General features: G+C 47.5%; 1 non-coding gene across 1 annotated transcript; it reads left to right on the plus strand.

Annotated features, from left to right (window-relative positions):
- The first annotated feature begins 17,725 nt into the window (after positions 1–17,725).
- On the plus strand, positions 17,726–17,812 carry TRNASTOP-UCA (transfer RNA opal suppressor (anticodon UCA)). Its single transcript has one exon. It is a non-coding gene; the product is annotated as a tRNA-Sec (tRNA).
- The last annotated feature ends 274 nt before the right edge of the window (positions 17,813–18,086 follow it).

Below are 18,086 nucleotides of genomic sequence, written 5' to 3' on the forward strand. Positions count from 1 at the left end.
TATCCGCCTGCACAGTGGTTGGTGCATTCTGGTGAAGGTCATTATGAAGGCAGGCACTTTAATTACATGTTTAAAGTGACAATGAAATCTTTTTATGATCATGACCTGAAGGAAAACCAAACTGCATATTAGCTAGAGGTGGAGAACACTACACTATGGAAGGCATGGAAGGCAGGACTGTGAAGTTGTTGTTCTTCTTAAGAACAGATTATTCTCTAGTTCTGCATAAGACAATTAGCTTTTAAAYGCCTTGGCTCCCCAAACAGAAAAATGGAGGAAAATGCATAATGGTCAGGAGCAACATGAGATTTTTTTACAAAAATTACACTGGCAAGATTCTTGGAAGTAGCCAGATAAAGCATGTCACATAAGAACAAAGTAAATAGTGTCAATAGCTTTATCATGATGCAGGAAATATCTTTGTATTTATGATGCTAAGATATATAAGGAGTGAGGAGCCTTTTTTAATTGTGCTTTGCATTCTCTTACTGAGCATTCCCTGCTAGATAGAACCCAGAAGGACTTACATGTTTTTGTCTTAGCACATCAGACACAACCCTATGGAGAGTGAAATGCAAACAGAGAAACAACCAGAAGCTTTCTTGTACCATCAAAGATGTAGGAAAAGGGGCACGAAAAGGTGGCAAACCACAAAGTTTGCCCAACAGAGAGGCCAAAACAGGGAAGAGAARTATCAAAAGCAGCCACAGGCATCTGAGAGGAAAACATAGTGAGTGGGAGGAAGACAATACAATAATACAAAAATAAAGCCCCTGGCCCATTTGGGCTTGTTCAGATTAAAGGGCAGGGGCAAGCCAGACTGACAACTATCTTGGAGCTCTTCCCCAGGGAGCAAGGCATTGGCTGTTTTTTGTATATAATAGAAAAGCTTTAGGCACTTCTGTGCATGCCAGCTCCCTTTATTGAACTGGCGTCTTCCCCCAGGATGGCTTTCCCCAGCAGCCTCACCTGAACCCTTAAGGCAAGTGCTGCTCTTTCTCTGCCCACAGCAGCAGTGGGAGACAACATCCACCACAAACACTTMCCCCCACCATTGCCTGCCCTGCCAGACCTACCAAGACTTCTCTGGTTTTGGTCATTCTGAGGAAAAAAGCCACAGGATTTAGTCACATCTCAGGCAGTCTCTTTACCCCCACTGCCCGAATATATATGAGAACCTTTAAGTGCTGCTGCACTGTATCCTCACAGAAGAGCTTGCCAGGAGCCAGCTCTGCACACTATACTTGTAGTGATCCAAACTGGAAAGGCAATTAGGAAATGTCCCTTCTGTCTGTAACTCCAGCAAAGATACACACAYGGGAACACCATGACATGGGTTTTTATTGGCTTTAAAACATTCTTTCTCCACAATTCTCTGCATCCCTGTAGCACMGCACACACAATGTAGGTGGATTCAAAGCTCCTCCTTCTGTCTAAAGATTTGCCATGAGAAGTCATTCTCACAGCCCCACTCATCACYCTCAAGTAAATTCTGCTCCAGTTTTGGCCTCTCCATGCACCTTCCATGCAACCTCAGGACTCCTCCTTGTCTGAGAAGACCTCACAGTTTAAAAACAGGTCCTGTAGYTGCCCTTTCCTCCACTTCATTTGTGAGCTATGGAGAGCTGGACTGGTGGAAGCCCCTGGACACCACACTTGGATGGTTGGGAGAAGTAGAGCAACCCAGAAAACACAARGAAAGCTGATAGCATTTCAGCCTTTTTGATGCCTCCAGGTAGTTGGGATGTGATCTCGCCCCATCCTGCTTGAAGAATCTCTAGCCAAACTATTCTTTAATGAGATGCACGAGGCAGAGGGCTCACAGCATRGTTTCTTCCAGAAGCTTGGCTCACCAGGTTGATGGCAGAGTGCTTTTGGTGTAAAATTATGAGGAAAGCCCAGGTATCAGAGCTGTTGTTTCTCCTGGCTCAAAGATTCACTAGGGAAAACTGGTCCCTTTGCTTTCCTAGATCTGAGGAGCTTGGGGTTACTCCAGAGAGATTAAAGGTGCTAGAATGGGAGGGAGGGAAGGATCCTGCCATAAACAAAGGGCTGGTTGCAAGTCTGGGGAAGGAGTCTACTCCATCATTAAGATACCTATGTTCCCTCTGGGAAGCCTTTGACCCAGAGTAAGGATCTGAGTTCAGTGTCATTCTTCAGGTGGTAATTAAGCAGAAGGCTGGTAGAGTAAGCAATCTCTTCAGTCTCTCACTCCTGCTCCTGTCTCCATAGACATCTTGCACCATGAAACAAAAGTCTTTACCTGTGMACAGCCCTTATCTATTGCCAGGTGTTGGGAAAGCTGTGACTTCAGGAACTATTAAGAAAAGGTCACTGAACTGCTAAAATCCAACAGCATTTCCACCACATCCAAAGCACAGCAGCCAGTTTMTCTCTGCACCTCCTTCCCTAGATACAATAAAGTGGGCAGCCCAGCAGTTAAYGCTGGCAACTCGGCATAATTGAATTTGCACAGGGCCCATTTCCAGCCCTGCTATTGTGCAAGTCTGGGAAAGGCACCAATTCTCCCTGTGCTCTCTCCCCCACCCCCCGAGTGAAACAAAGCACCCATCAAGCAGCAGGCTTGCTTGTCTGAATGAATTAAYAGCTATAGAACAACCTGAGTTCTGCACAGGTCCATCAAAGCCATTATCAGGACTGACGCTGGCTATCACCCCCTCCTTCAGAAAAAAAAAAAAAAAAAGGCACACAGAGGCAACTGCAGAATGACCCAGCCTCAAGAAGAAATTTGACATGCAGATACCTAACAGTAACATTTATCARTCAGGACTTACACAGACTAGACTTGAACCAGGCAATCTGGAGTTTGTAGCCATCCTCTGAGCTCCTAAGGCCGGGAGCATTAAGGGATTTAAACATCTAAACAACATCAGCAGCCTGAAACCCAAATACCTTTGAAGAGTAGGGCCTCAGGATTAGCCTGCTAACCAGAAGAGTTTAACTTCATGCCACTGGGAGCACCAGCCCTGATGTTTCACCTGATACTTGCAAAGAGGCAATTGAGGATTGAGAACCCACCTTGTTAATTAAAGCAGTGTAGTATCTTGCTTCTTAATAGGGAGATATAATCAATGTTAATCTTTTGGGYGTGCTACTAAATATCCAAACAGGGATGTTTGTTTTGCAATTTCCCTCTTCCTTAATGGCAGGCAATGGTAGGCTTTTCCCAGCYCCACACAATCAGCCACCCTGCAAGTCACGGCTATAAATATTTTGGCTTGTTTGATAGTATTTCAGCAWCTTTCACCTCGAACTTTCCCTCAACCATTATCTGTTGCTCCTTTGTGACTGAGTTTTTGAGCTGATCTCCTCTTGTTAAGCTACACGTGCTGTGAGCTGTGTGTAGACTTTTCCTCACGCTCTGGATTCCAAGCTGATCCATACCACGTACCTGAAGGAACAGTAGCAAAGAAGAGCAAGGCCCTGCCTTGGGCAACTCAGAGAAGATGAAAGCCATTTGCCTGAACCACCAAAGACAGCAGAGATGTCCATCTCTGACTGAGGAAGATGGATTGGATTGGATTGGGAGGCAGGGAAGGAGGGGGATAGGATGGGTAGTCAGGAGAAGGACTAGGAGAAACACGGCAGGGGAAGGCTGAAGCAAGAAAGGCAGTGGTGGAGAGGCAGAATGTCTAGGAAGAAACAAGTTTTGAAATGAAGGAGTGGGAGGACTGGCAGAGTGGGCATGGCATAGAGTCTAACATGAAGTTTAGGTGAGGAGCCAATGTATATGGAAGAATGAAGATCATGTGGATGAAGGCAGTCATGGATATGGATGAAAAACCAAGTTAYTGATATACTTAGATTCCTGCCAGCCAAGTCCTAGCTATGGAAGCAGTTTTGGGGTTGCTATACAGTGACTCTAGCAAGGGGAAAAAAAAAGTCATCTGCTTCTAACAATGGGGCTTGAGAAATCTCTGATATAATGTCTGGAGAGGACATATCCAATGTGTGACTGGAGAGGATGAAATGTAACCTGGAGACTTCTCCTACCCATAATATTTGTGGGATTTGAGGGCAGTTTGTGAGTAAATAGCAGCAGAAGGTAGCTAATATTTCTAGAGGAAGAAGGTTAGAAAGAGTATGCAGAGAATATGSATGGATTGAAGAAAAGGCAACACTGGTACTGTTGTTCCTGGCATCTTGGGCAACCCTGTGCAAGTGCCAGATGAAGCTGGCTTTGCTGCAGGCTTTACAGCTAATGCTATTTTAATTTCTGACATGTCCCTAATGGAAAAAGATTTAACATGTATTTATTCAATGTCACTAAAAATACTCCAGCAGTTGTGGGGTAAGGAGGATAGGGCTGATTCATGGGGGAGGGTCGAGAGGACCTGCACTTTTGTGAAGACTGAAATGTGATGCTTACAAGTGGGATTTGGAAAGACTCTCTCCCAGTAACTGCTAAGTATCCTCTGCCATGAAAACCTGCTGTCAAGTGTCATGTCAAATCAGGGAGAATGTATGCAGAGACTGAGAGACATCCTTTTTCTAAGAGCAGCCCGATGGATGGAAAGTAATTGCACTGCTCTGGCATTGCCTGAACCTGTCAGTTTCTCTCTTGAGAACAAATATTCTTTCCCTRGTAATGAAGGAAAGGTTTAATCTCATTTCACTCCAGGTGAATATGTTCCAGAGAGTCCCTTTGCCACTGTTAGCACTCATGCTAGCCATGAGTGGTCTTCTGGGAGGTTTTAATCAATTTCAYAAAGCCTGTAGGAAGTGTGAGGCAGGAGGTCAGCTGAGAGAGCAGCTGGGTGCATCATTTTCTTCCCCCTTCTCCTACATGGTGCAAAGCAAGTCACTGGCCCCTATCTTGTATTCATCCCTTGTCCCTGCATGGGGAGGCTTGGATCTGCAGCGAGGGATGGCAGAGGGCCTTCTTGCCCCCAGGCTGGATGCAGCCTTGGTGTACAGACTGTGCAGGCCATACAGATCTGCCCCTATTTCCAGACTGTGTGACCTGGAAGGCAGGCAATACACCATGGCTCCCTGCCCTCCCTTGGTAATCCTGCCCTGCCTTCTGCCCAAATAACAGAGGGGATTTAACACTTCCTGGGCCAGGGGGGACCATGGTGTCTTCAACCCAAATGGGCTTTTGGTCAGTAAATCATGAAGCAATAGAAGGCTTTTTCACTCACAGTATGCAGCTCTGCCCCTATGCTTGCTAGAAATGGGCTCACACAAAATGCTAAGATTCAAGCCTACATGAGCACCAGGGGAATTCAGATCCTGATTAGACAGTGCTTGGATGCTTTGGTGATTGGCACCTCAGAAATTACATAGATAGACAGAGCACAGTGGAAATAGATGGGACTTTGCAGCTTTGGCTCTTCTCTGCTAGTTATAATTATTTAAGATGATGTTTCACATCACATTCAAGCTCCTGTGCAGATAGCAGCGGCAGAGAACAAGAGATCTCTGCCACCTAGGAGAGGATTATGTGGATATGACAATGTTCAAACCCACTGGGCTCTGCCACGCTGCATTATTTAAGCCCAGTAACCAAATTTAGTAACCAGCCCCTGAGGCGCTGAGAGAAAAACACAGCTTCCAGAGCTCCTTCTCTGCAGTCCTGTTGGCTTCCTCCCTTAAAGGAGCCACCAGCTTTTCATCCCTCAGCCCCACCAGCCAGGCCTGGCCTCCCACATTGCTCCCACAGGAGCGATAGAGTCCTTTGCACATGACCACAGGTACAAGCTGTCACACACTGTGAAGCCTTGGGGAGCCCATTGCAGGGGTACCCGCATAGGGAAAATGAGCCATCCCAGCTCCAGGCCTTCAGGATGCAGGGCACAGAGGTTTCACCTGTGCACTGAGGTGTGAGCTCAGGTATAGACAGAATGGCCCTACAGTCAATGCACAGCCTGTCTGGACCACTGGCTGCCTCCAGCTATCGTTCTGTGTTATACATCTCTGTGTACTCAGCCTCCTAATGGTCCCCGTTCTTCCCAGAACTGGCTATCRCCTTCCCAGGAGCTTTGCATCTCCATCTTAATCTGTGCTTAAACATGCCTGCTGKTAAAGTGTGTGGACAGAAGCAATTCTGGACACACAAACAGGCTCAGACTTGTCCTTGGGTGAAGAGCTGTCCTTGCCTCCCCTGCCCACCAAGTGCTGCAGATGATGGGAGGAGGTGAGCACAGCTCTAACTCTCACCAGCTGTAGCCTCCCTGCAGCAGCAGAGCTTTGTCACTGCCCCCAGTACCACAGTGCCAAACAATGGCACTCGTTCACCAATTTCAAAAGGACTAAAGCAAAGAGAGACTGGGAGGCTTGGGCAGACCCTCTACCAGCATCTCGGACTGTAGGTCATCTGCCTTGTGATTATGAGCCGGTCACAGCAGGCTCTTGACTGCCCAATTAGATGGGAGTGCCCCAGTCCCTGCTCTCTGGAGCAATCTGTGAGAAGGAGAGGTTGGACAGAGTAAATATTTAGCCAATGCTGTGTCAAATGCAAACACAGGTCCACTGTGGTGTTTGTCATCACACCTGATCTTGTACATACACTTGAGGTAATGCAGCTTAACTCGCCTCTGATTCTGGCAGAGTTGGTTTGAGAGATGCTGAATGTACAGTGGCATGTGAAGAGGTCATTTCAGTAAAACCCAAGCTCAGCCTCGGRGAGCCACAAAATAGCGTTGAGAGCTGCTGGTACTGTAGGTGACTCCCGCCACCATGGCTATTAACTGCAAGGCGTATCCTCTCCACCGCAGCAATCGGACGCCACTGCCTCTTAAAACTGTCTGCTGTCTCTTAGATCCCTCCCTGGCCTTCTGCCCAGAGCCCCAGAGGCAGAGTCGGAGACTGGTGTTTACAAACAGAGTCTTTTAAACCGTGTGTGGAATGAGAAAAAGGAGCAAGCCCAGCTGAAGGGCCCTGGGAGGAGCAGATCTCATCAGAGCTCGCACGGAATGTCTTCCTGAGCCGCCTTTCTTGACCTAGARGAGCTGTGTCTGAGCTGCCAGGACAGGGAACAATGGCAGGTCAGCAGCAAGGGGGCTCTCCAAGCAGTCAGGACTCCTGCCAGATCCATCTCCCACGAGCTGGGCCTCTCTGGTTGCTAACAGGCCAGGGAGCACACAGCAATGCTGATCATAAAGACCAGCTCTGCAAGGAAAAAAAGAAAGATTTTGGGGTCTCTGGATGGGTATTTCTTTTGTGTGGATGGTATYGGCTAATCCCCAGGCCATTAAATCTCTGCCATCTTGGGCCGTTCCCAGATGCCAAACTGTGGGTATTCAGGATTGTTTGGGCTTTTTAACTTCTGTGYTGTTTTCACTGTTTATGCAATTCTCAGCCTGACCAAACTCGAAAATGGGTTATTTATCACATACCTCGAATGCCATGACACATATAGCTTATTGCACCAGTGCCCCTAAGCTGCCCCTACCCCACAGCCATTTTATCTGTAAACCACAAGCTCTTTGCCRGTATTCCTATTGTTCAAGTGACCACCAGAGCCTATACCAGCACTGGCCTCCGGTGGATGGTCACGGCAAGCAGGCGACACCCAGTATAAAGGGAATTCTTCTCCCTCTTTGAGCCCCTGTGCCCAGTCAGCTCTTCCCTCCATCACACAGACCGCCAACAAGATGCTGTGAGTCTGTGCCAGCCAGGATGGCAGTACTGGCTGTAATGTGGACATGGATCCTTGGAGAGCTATCCTCATCCAGCACAGGACACCAAATGCCTGTCAGCTGCTGGCTGGCTCCTGCTGCACAGAACTGGGTGTGACATCCAAGAGAAGGGTCACTTTCTGTAAAGCAAATTTATTTGAGTCCTTTTTTAGGTYCTTTTTCTCCCCCTCTCAAGGGGGAAATGCTCCAGCATTGCTGTTGTGGGAGAAGTTACTCTGCCAGAACTTCTAAAACAGTTGCCCATGGGGACACAGTATGCTGGAAAAAGTCATTTGAATCTGGTCTGATCGCTTCAACTCCCAAGCCTGGCTCTTTCCCTCCCTCCCATCCACTGGAAATTAGCTTGCTCGATTCAGTTGCAAGCTCTTTGCAGGGAAAGATGAGAGGGCCACGGTGTGGCTTGCGATAGGACAGCTGTCCAGTGCTCCTCGCTGCTTCAAACCAGCAGCAAAGCATGCAAAGCCAGCCTGTGGCCTCCTCTTGGGAAGGGATGTGACTCCCCAGCCTCTTCTATGGACCCAACTGTGAAAATGAAAATAACAGCTCTGGTGAGAGCACAGCAAAGACTTCCAGCGGCTGTGACTAACATTAAACCACTTGGCAAAGGGCTTCTCCCTCTCATGCTCTGCCTTTCCTACTCTCCAGGAACCTCAGAAAGGACATAACTGGAATCTCTGTCTGGGAAAGGGGAGGACAAAGAACACGTAGATGCCCAGCCTGGGACTTCCTACAGCTATTACTCGTAATAGGCAGACAAGAGCCACGTGCAGCAGCTACAAGAGCAACTCATAGGAAGAGAAAGGTGTGAGAYTGTTTGTGTGAAATGTATACATCAGGGCTGGCTGAGGGCAGCCCAGACCTCTGTTTCCCTGGAAGTAGAAGCAAGGCCTGGGGTTTTGCCAGCAGCCTACTGCCACCCAGCCTGCTCTCTTCTGCTAGCAGGATTCATCTTCAGCAGCAAACATCCAGTCAGAGGAGATTTTCAGGATGGGTTGCTTGGCAGGGAGGGAAGGGGCGAGTGGATATAGAAGAGGATAAACCTGTAATGTTCCTCAGTTGCGGTACAGAAGCAGCCTCAGATTTCCTCCTAGGGCTCAAACTTGCCTTGGCAGAGCTCTTATCAGTGCTCAGCCACGCTCACACACAGGGGAAGAGCCACTGCTGCCTGGTGCACTGGGCCCTTCCTGGGGCTGCAGGCTCCATTCTTTTTCTAGCCCAGACTGACGCAGTTACAGCCTTCCTCCAGGGCTGAGACAGTGGCAGCTGAAAGCCACAGCAGACACGTGTATGCAGCAGGACCAGACAGACAGCAGTTGTGCTCTGGCACAGATATGATGAGACCATTGCCGATGGGGGACACTACGTGGGGGTTAGCTGAGCTCTGTCCTATCTGTGACACTGGTGTACAACCCTTCTCRTTAGATGGCTACATTGGCCATGGCCCATCATTAGCTAATGAGCAGCAGCCTTCCTTCCCAGCAARGTATCCTCTCTACAACACTAAAATCCCTGAGAAGGAGTGAGGGGGGAATAGCATCCTTGAAGCAGTCTGCCCTGTAAAACATGACCTCAATATTGTTTGCACTGAAGTCCAAAAGCAGGAAGAACATCATCCTCTTCATATTTTCTGTGGGCAGTCAATAACTAACCTCTGGGACCTGGCTGCTTACAACAGAGAAAATTTCTAAAAGACAGCAATAAAGAGGACGTGGGTGCAGGGGGAGGAGGAAGGCGGGGAGGGGGAGAGGAGGGATACATATGTCACAGCTTACCTCAGAGCCAGAATTAGAAGCTGGGTAAAAAAAAATAAAATCACAGCAGGAAATAATGTGTGGCTTAAAATAGCAACATCAAATGGGAGCGAGAATGGGGAGTGGGTGGCATTTGAGGTTGCTGCTCTGTTCCTCCCTCAATGGCAGGATGATTAATATGTCTACGCTACATGTATTTATGTAACAAAGGGCACTAAAGGCCAAAGATGCATTTTCACCAATACTGCAGGGGAGTCTGATTCTTTTCTTCTCCCCATAGCATTAAATGGGAGGATCTGCACTTGTGCTTCCTGCCTCAGAAACAAAAAAAAAAAAACCAGTCTTAAAAAAAGCTATACTCCAGCACTGCACACACAGTTACACTTCCACGGCTTGGCATGGTGGCACAGAGACCTTTACAGCTTTGAAGACATTCCTGCTGTCTTTCATGACTCCCCACAGAAAGCCTGTTCCCAGAGCACACCTGTAAACGCATTTGGGTTGTCTCTGGCTGAAGGCTGCACTGTAATAGCAGGCAAGGTACCACTACATGTTACTACACATTTTCATGCTCGTTCTCTGTATTTGCAGTGAATCATAGATTTCTGAGATGGGTCATGCAGTCCATTTCCTTGCCAGCACAGGATTGTTCCCAGCCATGTACTTAAAATCCTCACGTTTCTCTTGGGAGACAGTGATTCAGAATGATCACTCTTTTCTCTTCACACTTTGTATCCTGAGAACTGCATTAAAGACTTGAAAGCACTCATGTGTTTTGATAAGAAAGGGATGTTGTTCTTGGGTGCATCAAGAACTGTTCAACCCACCACATCACTGCACACTGATGAGTGCTGCCAGATACATCACACTTGTTTTTTAGACTCCTCTGGACTAATAATCAGAGCAGGCCTGCACTGAACTTGCAGTGAAAAGCAGGAAGGGGCACAGAATCCCCCATTCTCAGTGTCTGGTGCCCTCACAGAGCACAGGCAAGAGCAATGACCTTCCTTCATCTCCACATACTCATAAGCCTCCCCCTGCTCCACTCACTACTATCAAAATGCTTGCTTGCAAGTATGTGTACATGCAAATAGCTTAAGACTAAGTTTGTAGTGTGATAAAAACCTGCTGCACGGGCCTGATCCTGATATTCCCTGACATCAGCAAATATGTTTGACACAAGTTGGGCTATGCTGCTGTCAGAGGAAGGAGAATCTGGCCCAGATCTAAAGCAAATCTTCCCACAGGCGGGCAGAGCAGCATGATTTGTTTAAACATGGCATGCTGGTGGTTGCAGACAGAGATCACTCCCAGCAACTCCATCAACATGCATAATATCCTGCTAGTTAAATCCAGCCGTGGTAAATATCTCCACCATGTTATCCCTCCAAGCAAATATAGTACCTGTATGGAAGAAATTCCTCAGAATGTTTCCTGTCTGGARCTGAAGCTTGCCAGGGACTGAATTTCCTGTGAGGCTACAGTTGGGAATGCAAAGCAAAGAAGCTAAGAAGAAAATGAGATGATACATATTTGGACCTGCTTTACACAGATCCTCCTCAGCAAGCACATTTAACCCCCCACTACCACCCCCAAATTTATATAAAAATGAAGTACTTTGATTTTCAAATGTTGGCTAGGTTATTTTTCATTTGACATTCTTATTTTTACCCCACTGCCTCCCTCTCTACCCATTTTTTTCCAGCTGCAATTCAGTGACTTACACATCCTGAAAATGAAAGAGGTTGTTTTTGCCAATAGCAAAGTGCTAGGCATCCTTTCAACCATCTGGAAATGGATTTTTTATTCTTCCCCTCTCCCAACCACACACGCACGTGCACACACACAACCGAGTCTTTGTCTCTYGGAATCATTTCCCGCACCAAAGCTGATGGCCATGAAAAGAATTCAATAAAAAAGTTCCACAGGCATTAAGAGGCCGAGACAGAATAAACAGGGTGACTTCCTGGGCACTTGTTCTCATCCAAACTGCCACCTCATGAGGAAGTGATGAATGCAATGGAGCATATGGTTCAGTTGTTCGAGATCAAGAGAGGTAGTTTAAGGCTCTTGTGGTTTTGTCCTGGTTCTGCTGCAAAYCTCCTTTGTCACTAAGAGCAAGTTGCCTACCTGCTTAGTGCCTCAGCCCCCATCCCCAGCTGAAAAATAGGGATACACTTTCTAACTCTGTGTGATGATCAATGCATTCACGTTTGTAACATGAGCTGATCTCCAGCTTGAAAGAAGTAATCTAAAGTGAAATTTGCCATGATAACTCTGTGCTGAGCCTAATAGAGTCAAGCAGGACACTTGGGGAGCCAGAGACTAGACTTGATCATCCCTTGCCAAGAGGCAAATGTTAAGTGAGCTATGTCACCACGCTATCCAGATCACTGCAGGTCTGCAGGAGGAAGCAAAGAAGAGTCAGAGCCACTCTGACTGGTACAAACATGCTTATAGTGTCCAGCTGAGAATGAGTAACAGCTGCTTGCTCATCATCCTGATTTCTGTCACTACTAGTGTTTCTGAATGCTGAAGTGTCCCAATGCTGTGACTCAGGGCTGTGAGTCACGGGCTGTATGTCTCCACCGCATGGAATCACTCAGTTGCTCTCTGATGAGATTGCAGAAATCACAGGATCATCTTGGGTCTCTTACAGTGGTGCGTCTTAAAAATATAGACAGATATTTACAAACACATCCAGAACAAAGTCATTCTGTCTCAAATGCTGTCTACTGGGGATTTGTAGTGAAGCTCAATTTCACATAAATATCCCATCCAATAAATCTAGGAAAAGTGTAAGTCTTTTTTACCTTCTGTGGATATTTAATTCGTATATCCCGAAAGCTCTTGCAAATCTTGGCTAAACAGGAAGCAGTGCAGGTAGTATTCAACCTTTTGCTTCCCCTGTTTTTGCTAGTCACAGTTGTAGACCTGAAATGCTGACATTGTGGCGACACAATGTTTTTGGCATTGTATCTGACTGTGCAGGCTCTCCAGCCTTCCCAGTAAGGGAGCTGTGATCCAATGGCATTCTCCTAACCTCAGTGCTAGGCACTARTTGCATGCAGGGCTGCAGTGGGAGCCCTCTCTGAGCTSGCTGTCAAGACCTCAGAGAAGACACCAGAAACTCCCGATTTATCATCAGATCTGTGCTGACCACATACCACGCAGTGGACAATTTTCTCATCTACAGACAGCAACAGGAACCAGCTGCACTTTCAGGAGCTCACCTCCAGTTTCCAWAAATTCTCTGTTGATACAGGTGCAGCTGAAATGGCCACCACTTCCTCTTGAGATGAGGGAGCAGGGGCTCCCCTCAGCACTGACCTCACCGGCTGGGAACCTCCTGCGCTGTCCACCCGTACAACACAAGCGGAGCCCCCACACTGACAAGAGTGGGRTTGCTGATACTCCTCTAGTGGCAGCACAGTTTGTGTTGGCAATGGAGTGTTTCTGTTGGCATATGCCTCTTCCCAGAATTGATTAAGTCATGCCTGTTTTTGCAAAAATCTCTGCAGCAAGGTGTTTTACTGGTGTAAAGATGTGTMAAGAATCACTCTGTCTGCTTGCAGCCCGTCGGAATCCTTCCCACAAAAGCAGATAAAAAACTGTGCTGGCAATCTCCCCAAGGGGGCTTCTGCGTGCTGCGAGAGGGTGAGTGCACTTATATGTCTGGAGTAAGGCAGACAAACACCAAGAGCCATACTAGGAAAGCAAACACAATGCTCTGAGCACAGGGACTCCCAAGTGATAGGAAGTGACTTCAGCACACCAATTCCTCTATTCCCGTAACTCTCGGTGGGTTTGCCAACAATCCTTATCATCCTTGCAGAGAAAGGAGAGCTTTGCTAGCTGATTACATCCTCGTTTCCTTGCTGTGGTCAGTCAGTTGCTGCATGCCAGAAACAGCTGGTACGATTGATAGATAAGCACATGTCTCAATGGATCTGTCTGCTCTAACCACATCCATCCCTGCAGCTATAAGACAGGCACTTCTGAAAAGGAGTGCAACAGTTTTTTTACCAGTATTTTTTCTTTAAACACTTATTCAGGGAATATTGACTTTTCCCACATTTCCTACAAAATACTGCAGGTCTCCATGACAAAAGCCAGGATGGCCCCAACCCTCCCTCTCAGCACCCCCCAAAGCAGCACATTTCACGGCCCAACAATCCCTGCAGACAAAACAGTTCAACTGCTGGACCAAAAAGATTTGGGCTTCAGGACCCCGAGTTATCAGGACCCCCAAGACACCGCCTCTATGAAGGATCCGTGCCCTGTGCAGGCATGAGGTTGGGCCTAACACCACCACTGGAGACCAGCCAAGAAATGTGCAAGACTGAGCTCTTTGAGGACACACATGAAAGCATTTGGAATTCTACCCTATTTTGATTAAAGCTCTCTGCACCTTGAGTTCAGCATTTTTGGATAGCCTGAAGACACTCTTCAAATGCAACAGCACAGTTAAGTAACAAAATGCCTCAGGATCACCTCTGCCCCAAGCACATTGCCCTCTTTTAAGCAGCACATTATGACAAAAGTCATCTCAGGCCAAATTTCTCTTCARTTTGAGTCACAGGAGTGTCATCAGAGATGGAGGTAGCCTAGTTTATTAAGTGAGTAGAAGATGCCAATTTTATTTTGGTTTTTGCCTCTTTTTTCTTTTCTTGTTCCTGGAATCTGGTTTGTAGAAGTGGCCCTTCCCTTGCTGTGAGCTCATGCCTTGAGGTAGGCAGGAACGTTCAAATAGCATCTTCTTTGACCTTTCTGGTACTGAGATGTTTGTTGTTGCTTCTTTTGTAAGTTTCTGAGAAGCTCCCACAAGCCTCTGTTCCCCCCCATCTCCTGAACTGCATCTGCAGCATCCAACAACAGTCCCTCTGGAGGGCAGCGTGGCTTCTCACAGTGACGACACCACACTCTTAATTTGTTCCAGCCTGTTTCACACTGACATTTTAGCACTGACGTCATCAGCTGCTGAAATTTCATTGCTGCTGCTAAGAATAACAGCCCTCTGCATCCCCCACCTTACACCAAATAATTATTTTAATACTGTAGGGATCTAGGCTTATCTTTTCTGACACAAATCAGGTTCTGGTGGTTAAAAGAAGTAGTAAGAGCAAAGCATTGCAGATGCTTTTATGTTCTGCCAGCTTAGGACAGAAAAAAAAAACCAACACAAAAATAAGAAGTGTATTTCTAAGTTGTAACAGTGACATAAAAATGAACAGGATAAGTCAGATGGGTTTGTTTTTAAGCTTCTTTGTCAGACAGTCCTAGGCATTGTGAATTGCTTAAATAGCCTAGGCTACAGTCTGCCTCTTCCAAATTCTCCAAGGTTTTGTACCTTGAAYATTTGCTTATACTGGTGCAGTGTGGGCATAAAGTACTGCCAGATCAGAATTTCCCATTGACTTCGGGGCCTGAACCAAATCCCATCAATTTCTGTGGGAGGATTTCTATTAACTTGAATGGGCATGGAATCAAACCTAAATTGGCAGTACTCTGCACCCATTTGGCACAGTGTAGTTCTCTGCATAAGGTAGAGAATCAGGTCCAAAGACACTGGGAAATGCTTTAATTGGGAGCATTATGGAGAAGAGCAAGCTTTTCCATCATTAGGCTGATAAACYGAATTTTGCTATACTTTTAATAGCGAAGGGTCAGATTTTCAAAAACACTTGGTCTAAAGATGAAGATGAATGCTTACAGTATTTCCAAGAAATGTTTTAAGGCAAATCAGATGCTGAGAAGCCTTTTAAATCAACAGGTCTGTTCACTTATTTACATTCTTTCAGAAATTCTGGAGCTACTGATTGGCCTATTTTGTAAGCTTATAAATCTAATCAGAAGTTAGGAGATGACCATTACTTGCAKCCAGCAGCCAGGTCTATTCAGCAGTTCCTGGTCAGGCCTGGAAGAGCRAGCAGCAGCTGCAGTAACTGCACCAAGTACTGTTGTGTAGGTACCTGCCCCTGATGCCCCCCATCCCTCACAGAAAGAGAACGGCACCTCCATCAGGCACAGCAAGTCATCTACAGTCCCTTCTGGGTAGGGGTGACAAAGGCCTCTAAAAACCAGACACACAGAGGTCCTGGAAATGTTATTTTCAACCCCCGCTGGGGAAGTCAGTGGCTAGCAGAGCTTCCGCTCCAGAAGCAGACCTGAACCTAGACAGACCAGCATCTGGTCAAGGAGAAAATTCTCACAACTGCTTTGTTAGTGCTTCCCCAGCGGCTCCAAGGTCCAGCATCATTTCCTATGTTGTTGCTGACCCTCTCACGCACCTTCCTCCACTGCTTGATCTCTAGAAACTGCTGCTTTCATTATCTCTGCATCTCCCTTTACTGCAGCATAAGGGAAGTTTTAGGAGCTGGCATTTCCGATGGATCCTTTGGTTACTCAGCTGGAGTTGTTTTGTCTGGCTATTATTTTTAATTTGGACTTGAGTGTTTGGCATAGTCTTTTTCTGGAATGTACAGGATGATTGATCGTAAGACATGAGAGCTAGACATTCCTGCTTAAAAATGCTGAAGACTGCAAGAGAGAGATGAGAGGAGCACTGTCACAATAAGAAGCCTTTCCATGAAGTGCTGCAGGGAAAGAGATCCAGAAAAGGCTGATGTTAGAGAGCGAAGAGAAAGTGAAAGTGGTGTCAAAGCCGAGCCTTGAATGCGAAATACAGAAGCTAGGAATGTCTGCTCCAACCCCTGGCAGCCATTCTTGTAAGGCCTGAATCGGTCAGCAAGGTCACATGCYGATGGGCTGACAGGAGCATATCTCTGAGCTGACGTGCCTCTTCCGGCAGACGTCAGGATGGGCTTGGCTGGAAGCCTGAGGGATAGCTGTGGACACCTGATTTCCTCAGCCCCCGTGCTAACCTCTTCCTCTTTTCCTCCCCATGACTAATTTCCCTCCACCTCCTCCCATGCACACCCCCAGATCCTCACCCCGTGCATTTTTATGCACAAAAGACACTTGTTAAATTACGCCACCTGCTACTGGGATAAGTACCAGGTAAAGAGATAGGAATGTACCGAGAAACATGACTCCTACAAGCCAAGGAAACAAAGAAAAATTTCTGCCCTGCATTGGCAGGCACAGTGGCAGCTCTCAAACCATCTCCTTCTGATAAGAGCCCTGCTTCTAGGTTGGGGCTCTCTTCAAAAAACACATTTAAGTGGCTGAAAAAGTTGCTCACTGCAAACATTTAAGCCTCAAATATGCTCATGTCTGTGCTGGGGAGTCAGCAGGCCAGGTCATACCTGAGCTGGTTCAGCTCCAAGAGGGTAAGACAGGACCTGGAGCCATGCCCTGAACACAAAGCCGTGCCCAGCAGCATTCCTGGGTGTGAGTGGGAACGGTGCTGCCCCACCACATGCTTTTTGCTTTCTTTTGCTGACATCTACAAAACTGCTCCCAGCTTCAGGCTGTGGCTCTGCTTCTGTTCCGTACCCTTTTTACTGTGATGCTTCTCCACCAAGGACCAGTTTTGAGTCTAAGGTTCCCCAGAGCAAGCAAGAGGGGGAATGGGCCCACAGGGTTTTTTGTTGCTTACACCAAAAAGAATTATCTAATTAAAAATCACTGGAAACCACATGCCTTTGCAGAAATGGCTCTGCTTCAGAGGAATCTCTCGAGGCAAATAAGTGAGTAATTCTTCAAGGGTTTATGAAAATAGCCTCTATAGTTACACTAGCTGGGATAAAATTACAAGTGTTTTCAATCCCCATACTTCGGGGCATAAGTTGATCCTCAGCTGGGGGCCAGGGAGGAATTTCCTCCCAGAGGATATTATTGTTCTGAGATGTATCTCATGGGAGATTCACATCCTCCAGAGAATCTGGCATAAGTACTGCAGAAAGCGAGCCGGTGCCCTGGTCTCCTCGCATCACACCTCGGGGGCCCGGGCCGCCCCCGCTGTTGCACAAGCCGCGCTGTCCGATGTTGTAAGGGTCCCCGGAGCTCCGGGAAGGGCACGGCACGGCCCCGCTCCTTCTGGGAAGCGCCGTGACTCAGCCGCCGTCCTGGGCCCCGCCGGAGCGCGCCCGCCCCGCCCCTCCCCGCGGACAGCCAATCACCGCCCTGCTATTTGCATAGGCGCGGGGGTTTCTGGGATAGTAGCGGGGACAGCCCCAGCCGCCACCCAGCCTCGTCCCGCCACCGCCGCACCTTCTGCTCCGTGCGGGACATGCTGCCACTGGGAAAGGGCGGAGGGGCCATTCCTAGGGAAAAAATGTGTCTCACCCTTACAGAGGGGCAAACGCGATCCTGGAATTCATATATGGTGTCAAGGGAGCGTTAGAAATTGCCCGGATGACCCTCAGTGGTCTGGGGTGCAGGCTTCAAACCTGTAGCTGTCTAGCGACAGAGTGGTTCAATTCCACCTTTCGGGCGAGGGCAGCGTTTTTGCTGGGTCGGTGTCGTTTGTTCCTGGAGGCAGTCGCCAATGGCATACCCGATGATCCCCAGGGCAAAAGGCAGCGCCTCCCGCGTTATCCCGAAGTGTCACCACACAGAGGAACGCGTTTCACTTACCCTTTTTCCACCTTATTCCCACGGTACTGGACTGCTGAAATGGCACGGTGCCAGGCGCAGCTGAAGGACAATTCAGGTTTTAATTAGATTTTTGTGCTAAGCAGATCTTTGTTAAACTGTGTCACATGTCCTA

Source organism: Malurus melanocephalus, unplaced genomic scaffold (assembly GCF_030028575.1).
Source record: "Malurus melanocephalus ecotype Western Australia unplaced genomic scaffold, MMel_1.1 scaffold_5, whole genome shotgun sequence".
Classification (NCBI taxonomy): Eukaryota; Metazoa; Chordata; class Aves; order Passeriformes; family Maluridae; genus Malurus; species Malurus melanocephalus.